At 42.9% G+C, this 7,287-nt stretch overlaps 1 protein-coding gene across 3 annotated transcripts in view; it reads left to right on the top strand.

Moving 5' to 3' along the window:
* Positions 1–7,287, top strand: part of Cln3 (CLN3 lysosomal/endosomal transmembrane protein, battenin) — an 84,947-nt gene that overhangs the window by 52,882 nt on the left and 24,778 nt on the right. The window lies entirely within an intron of this gene.

Below are 7,287 nucleotides of genomic sequence, written 5' to 3'. Positions count from 1 at the left end.
CAGTGGGTAGCGTAATTGAGAACAATGACAACAGCAGGACAGAATTAGAGGAGCAGTACAGAAGGATGACAAGTAAGGAATGGGACAGAATTGAACACAAGGTCCCCGTGGGAACAGCGACAGGACCGGATGGCATACCTATGAAATCGATAAGCATATTAGGCCTGAAAAGTAAATTAAAATTACCACAACTCATTGAACAAATAGTAGTAGAGGGAGATGTTCCACAGGACTGGCAATCAAGCAGAATGATATTAGTTTACAAAGGTAAGGGAAGCAAGCTTGACAACATTAAATCCTACGGGCCAATAACTGTCACATCAATCATATACAGAGTAGCAATGCAGATGGTGAAAAAGAGAATGGAGGAATGGGCAGAATGTGAAGAGATCTTGGGAGAACTGCAGAATGGATTTAGAAGGAACAGAAGGCTAGATGATAATTTATTTGTTATAACACAGTGCATAGAGATAGCGACAGCCAGGCAGAAACTGCTATGGATAGCTTTTTTAGACATTAGAGGAGCCTATGATAATGTAAACCGAGAAAAGTTATGGAGCCAGTTGAGGGAATATGGTCTAGATAGAAAGATGATTGAGTTTCTACAACAAGTTTATACAGATAATGAGGTAGAGATAACATGGGAGGGGGAAACTACAATTGAGCTAAAATAAGAAGAGGTCTCTGGCAGGGCTGTCCATTGTCGCCTCTGCTTTTTATGATTTACGTGAGCCAAATGGAAAAGAGACTAGAACAGAGCGCAATAGGAACTGACATAAGCTATAGGCTGGAAGGGCAGAAGGTAGTTCAAGTACTAGCCGGACTGATGTATGCAGATGATATTGTACTGCTTGCTGACACCCGAGTAGGGCTACAGGAACTAATGAGCATATGTGGAGAGGAGGGAGAAAAATTGGGACTGCAATTCAGTAGAGAGAAGTCTGGGATAATAGTATACAATGAAGAAAGGGGGGAACCATTGAAAATACATAGCACTAAGATTGATCATGTTGAAAAATATAAGTATTTGGGCATATGGCTAAGCGAGGGCAAAAAGTACTTGGAAGAACAGGAAAAAATTATGATTGAAAAAGTGAAAAGGAACTCAGCTGTAATGAAACACAAGGCACTATGGAACTATAATAGGTACGAGGTGGTTATGGGCGTATGGAAAGGGGTTATGGTAGCTGGCCTCACATTCGGAAATTCAGTACTGTGCATGAAATCGGAAGTTCAGGCATGCATGGAAACGAGACAGAGAAGTGTAGGCAGGTTGGCCTTAGGAGCACACGGGAACACCCCTAATGAGGGAGTGCAGGGGGACATGGGATGGACGTCATTCGATGGTAGAGAGGCAATAAGTAAGCTAAAGTATGAACAGCGACTCCCAGCACTGGAGGAAAAAAGGTGGGCAGGAAAAGTGTACAAATATCTGTTCATAAAAAGTTTGAACACAAAGTGGACACTCAGAACGAGGAGGCTGAGGAATAGATACCTACAGCCGAGGGAGGGGATCCAACATGGTTCTAGTGTGGGAAAAGAGGTGGAGGAGACGGAAAGAAAAACGTGGGAAGAAAGAATGCTCGAAAAGCCAGCGCTATCTATGTATAGGTCACAAAAACAGGAGATTAAGAGAGAGCTCTTATTTGATAACTCGCGGGGCAGCTCACTATTATTCGAAGCTAGGACGGGGGTTTTGAGAACGAAAACATACAGGGCTAAATTTGAAGGCGTGGACCTTTGGTGCACAGCTTGGAGACCACTGAGCATATAGTGCTGAGATGCACAGACCTTCGTCCGACTCTGACAGAGGGAACAGTGGCAGATATGGAAGGGGCATTGGGTTTTCCCGGGGAACGAGGGCAAATAGACAAGAAAAGAGTGGCAGTAACGAAGGGGAGGCTAGAGGATTGGTGCAGGAAGTCAAGGGAGTGATAATACCATAAATCGGGGAGATAATGTTTCCTCTGCTATTTTAGATAGTTATTTTGGGGGGAGGAGGGAAGTGAAAACTAGTTTAAGGAAAAGAGGTTATAAAGAAAGGAAAAAAAATAAAATAGGAGGGGGAGCAAAAGGCTAGGTGGCGCCAGCCGCCGCCTGTTACAAAGGGTATAGCCGCCATCCGTCCGTCCATCCATCCATCCATCCATCCATCCAAACTTTTTTTTTTTTGTTTCGCTAGAGAGACACGATCTATATGTGCATGCCATGCAGATATCATGCTGGCATATATTGAATTACAAGAGCGACCTTGTCCGCGTAAGAATTAAGCAATTAAGGTGAATCGGGGGCACAGAAGCTTGAAGGAAACAAACGAAAAAACAAAAATAACGGTAGCTGTCTAGCATAACCAAGTTCTGCCTGGCCAGCCAAATGTAAAACCGGTTAAGTTCACCCTGAAGCCGTAACCACCAAGCGAGGTGGTACAAATGTCAACCTTTTTCAAAGGGGCTGACTTTTATTGAGGCAGTCATGTGCCTCTCCAGTCAGGTTATAACGTACAACCATGCTTTTCAAATACATGTAAAGGATAAGACAACTATGTGATGGTGCAAGCACATGGCAAGGTGCCAGTTGTGTTGCTGTTTCTGTGCTGCCTTCACCCTCTCATAGTTACTTCCTGATCACTTATATGAGTAACACATGCAAATGATCCACTTCATTAAAAACGTGTGTGCTTTGTGCTTACTTTTGGTGTATAATTTTTGAAGTGACAACTATTGATTGTACTTAGTTGTATTATGAATGTTTCCACATGTACAATGCATATACAATCGAACTGTGATATGTGTAACTAATATATACTCATAACGAATACCAGATGCAACGAAGGTTTATCTAAAGTTTGTAACAAGGCTTGACAGTATAATTGAAGTGTATTGTGAAGAGCATAGAATGTGGCAGAAGTGTAGCATAGATGTGCAGAGCACTGGCCATTCATAGCAACTACATTGACTTTGGAGACCAATATTTTGGGAAACTGCCTCCTTTACGCATATGCTTTACACAAGCTGTCCACTTCAAACTACTAATTATCATTGGCTGGTCGTATTCAATAATATGTCCCACATCACGAATGGCTTGCATCTTCTCTTATTGACAGTTCTACCATGAGAACTTTTATGTGAACATGGGCCCAGGAAGTCTAGATGCTTTAAAGGCTGTGGAAAGAGAGATAGAGGGAATAAACGTTTATTCTGCGCAAGCGCGGTGTGTGCCCTAGGTGGGCGGCCTCCTTATTCCGGGCAGCCGCGGGCCATGGCCATCTCCCATGCCCATTCGATCAGGCTGCGCTGTTTCTTTGGGTCCAGGTCTGTTAGCTTGGCCTCCCACTGCTCCTCAGTTAGTATTTGGATGTCTACTGTGTCATGCTTTCGTACAAATCCCCATACCATATGATATAGGGTGTCTGGAACATCAAAAACAAAATTTCTACACCTGTTGAGCAAAGAGCCTGCATATTAGATATGTACAGTGGACTAATCGCACACACAACTTTGCCCTGTGCTGTATTGTGTTGAGCTGTTTTTAGATGAGCTTCAATAGAAATTCACATTCTTGTAACACATGCGTCATTCCCACTTTTTCTTTTTTTGTTACGTTTACTAAAATGTAGCAGACTGGAGGTGACACTGAAGCTTTTTGCAATGCTGCCAGTTGGTTGAGCAAGAACTCATGTGCCTATTCCACGACTTTTTTTTTTCTTTTGCTGCACAGAAGCACATTGTGAATGTAGTTGAATTTGTAGTTTAGTGTCATAGCAACAGCCGTCTTGCAATTAGTGCCACCAGCAGACAGACATGACGGAAGCATTGAAGCAGGCAAGGTCAGCACACATACTGAGTCGCAATGCAAGCTTTGAGCTGTCAAGTTAAAGCGTAGCAGGCTTCCAGTGGCTGATCCAACAGCCTACCTAGGCAATACACTTCAATGGCATGATATTTCATGTGCCTCCCTTGTCAGGTCAAGGTTGAGGTAAATGTGACACTGCTTTTGTAAAATATGCCATCTGTGAAATAACTCTTCATCTGCTTTCAAACTGAAATGCCTGAGGTGGCAACATAGTTTGAGTGCAACTGTTTAGTGAAAGATACAAATGGGTAGGGGCTGGTGCCTCTGGTCAGATATTAGAGTAATTTCGCTGCCTCCTCTGTGAACGATATAAAGCTATTTCGTGCAAGGAAACATGTGGAAAGCAGCCATATCCAACTGGTGTTCACATTAATTTTCTATGTTGCATGGGCTGTAAGATGAATTGTTCAGGCTTGCAGGTTAGTGTCTATTATATACATAGATCAAGAAACACATCAAAGATGTCTTGGTTCAATATGGCAGGCCTCCAATGTAGGATGCGCCAAGTGGAGAACGCAAAGGGAAAATTGTCATCCACTGAATAGTAGCATAAAATTAGGCAAGGCTTGAGAGTGGACTAGCTGGTTTTCTGTAGCTAGTAGAGTTGAAACACTAAGGAAAAAATAGGGACAAAAAGATGGACTAGTGCTTCTCTGGGTCCATGCTTTTGCCCCTGTTTTTTTCCTTTGTGCTTCGAGTCTGCTAGTAGCATAGAGCTACAAAGGAAAACCATATGGGCGTTCCCTAAAGGAAGTTTTGAAGTTGAAGAAAAATTCTATGCGCTACAAGCATCTGACCCAGGGCCAACAGCTTTCTGGGGTGGTCACTCTATCATCTCAGCCAACTAGGAGGTTGGTAGATAACAGAGCAAGGTCCAAATCGAAGCACAAGGACTAAGAACAATGCAAATGTGTTCAACAGAAATGCGCAAGTGGAGGGAAGTTTTGTGAAAGGAAAAACTGTCTGTCATGCATTTGAGATTAGCATATAGCTTCAAAGGACCTACATATTCTCTGTTGCTGTGCTTTTTAGTTTTTAACTAATCTGGCCTTGCTTGGTGATCTGCTTGCCTCCTGGTTAGCTCAGATGACTTAGCAAATGCAAAAAAAAAAAGACAGTTGGTTCTGGGTTAAACCCTTGCAACAGGATTAACTTTTCTTCATCTGTGAATGCTTTCTTTCTGAGAAACCTTGTAGCGGGCGCCTGTCTTTTCGCAGACCAGTGGCAGCAAAGACGATGATGAAAACATTGGCACGTTCAGTCCCAGTTCATATCCTATCCCCCATGGTCGGTTCATGCCAATAAATAAGGTATCATGATCATCAGTGCATGCTGTACGCTCAGTCGGCATGTTTGGCAGTTACAGTCCACAATGTCCACAATGTATATGTGAACCTTTGTACATATTTTGAATATGTGCATATTTTGAACCGAGCTCTATTTACTACAACCTATATTGGGTTTCTTTGTAGCTTCGTGCTGGTTTCAGGTGAATGGCAATTTTCATTTTCATGTTCTGTTGCAATTTAGCTGTTCACAAATCCAAGCTCAGAATGTTGGACCTGTTCAAGTCACCATCACCATGACAACGTTCTTGCAACATTATGTATCCAACATTGTGCTCGCAATTACCTAAAGGCACTACTATACTGGGTACACTGCCGAGAGAACCATTAATCTTATTTAGGAGGCCTTACAATGGAATTAATTAAGCTTATATTGGCTTAATTGCTGCCAGTCATGTCTAGCATTTGAGCAGCCAGCTTTCATTGCAACTTTGTTGAATCGCGTGATCTGTGGCATGTTGCGTACAAGTAACATCTCATGAAGGATTCTTGCCTTTGGCAAACTGAAATTTAAAAAAAATATTGTTGCAGAATGATTGAATATCAACTAGACTATGGTGAGCTGGTGCATTTGACACTTGCTACTGTGGTGCTTAAGGAAGTGTACATAACTTACTTTTTAGAAGAAACTGGTTTTTTACACAGACTCTAAAGTATCGCAGCTTGCACTGCTTTAAGATTTGAATTCTTAATATCTTGTGGCTGGCGCAGCATGGCCTTAGTCGCTTTTGCACCATTAAACCCGAATGAACTAACTACATAACTTAATAAAGAAATTGCAACTCAGTTGTCTGATTTATGTAGTTCTTCAAGAAAATACAGATGTTATGGCTTGTTGCGTCTTGCATCATAAAATCTTAATTTTTTTCTTCTGTTCATATGATGCCTGTAAAAAGAGTTCTGCAAAGTTACCTCATCGGCTCAAAGAAAGAAAATAAATTTATGCCTTTGACAATTAGTACAGGAGGTGATGGCTATATCTAAGCTGTTAACTCGTGCTATGCCCTAATGAGCTGGGATCGTCAACACATTTCTGGCAAGAAAAATCTATGATGAGCTTGGCTCATTGACAGTATTTTTTATTCTCTTGCATTTTTCATTTTCCTTCATTTCTTTGTATAGTGCTCTTGAGGTTCGCTTTCGTAATGGATGAGTAGAGATATTGTTAATAAACACTTAAAATATTGTGGCGTGGATAAAGATTAGGCAAAATTTACAAGATATATACAGAGAAGGCACAGATGCTAAGATGGCAGAATAACCACAAACCGCGAACAAGCTCTTTCGATTCTCATCTTCGTCCTGCTGAGCACCTTCTTCAGAATGCGGGAGTGGCGTGTAACATAGCTCCCGGCGGCCGGAGCACCGTCTCGGTGCTTAGACAATGGAAGGGCTGTAGGCTGAAACGTATGGCTTGAGACGGAACACATGCACGACATTGTTGGGGGGGCACTGAAGATGACGGGTGACCATCCAACGGGGCTATCTCATATGTCACCTCAGTGAGCTGGTGTAAAACTTTGTAGGGCCTAGAGTAGCCGGAAAAAAGTTTCGAAAATAGTGCCGACGTGGTGGCAAGGGTTTCAGAGAAGGATCAAGGAGTCTGGCTCGAAGCCAACAGTTCTGTGGCGGCTATCGCAATGGGCCTTTTGAGTCAGCTGCGAGGCAGAGAGACCCTGTGCATTGTTACGAGCCATATGAGCATGGACAATAGCATTGTGAGCATAATCTGTAGCAGCGTGCGGAGCTGATGGAAGTAGTGTCTCAAAGGGCAACGTAGGGTGGCAGCCAAACGAGATAAAAGGGGGAAAAGCTGGCAATGTCGTGACGGGCCGAGTTGTACACAGATGTCACATAAGGCAAACTTTTGTACCAGTCACGGTGATCTGCTGAAACGTACATATATAGCATCGTGATGAGCTTGTGGTATGAGCATGCGGTTGAGCCTTTCTGTGAGTCCATTAGTCGGCGGGTGGTTGGTGGTGGTTAGCTTGTAAGGTGTGGAGCATGGGCAAAAAATATTTTTGACAATGTGTGAAAGAAAAGACCGGCTGTGATCTGTCCGCGGCTGCCATGGAGCGTCGTAATG

Source organism: Dermacentor albipictus, chromosome 9 (assembly GCF_038994185.2).
Source record: "Dermacentor albipictus isolate Rhodes 1998 colony chromosome 9, USDA_Dalb.pri_finalv2, whole genome shotgun sequence".
NCBI classification, from domain to species: Eukaryota; Metazoa; Arthropoda; class Arachnida; order Ixodida; family Ixodidae; genus Dermacentor; species Dermacentor albipictus.
This window is presented reverse-complemented; position numbering and strand designations above follow the sequence as displayed.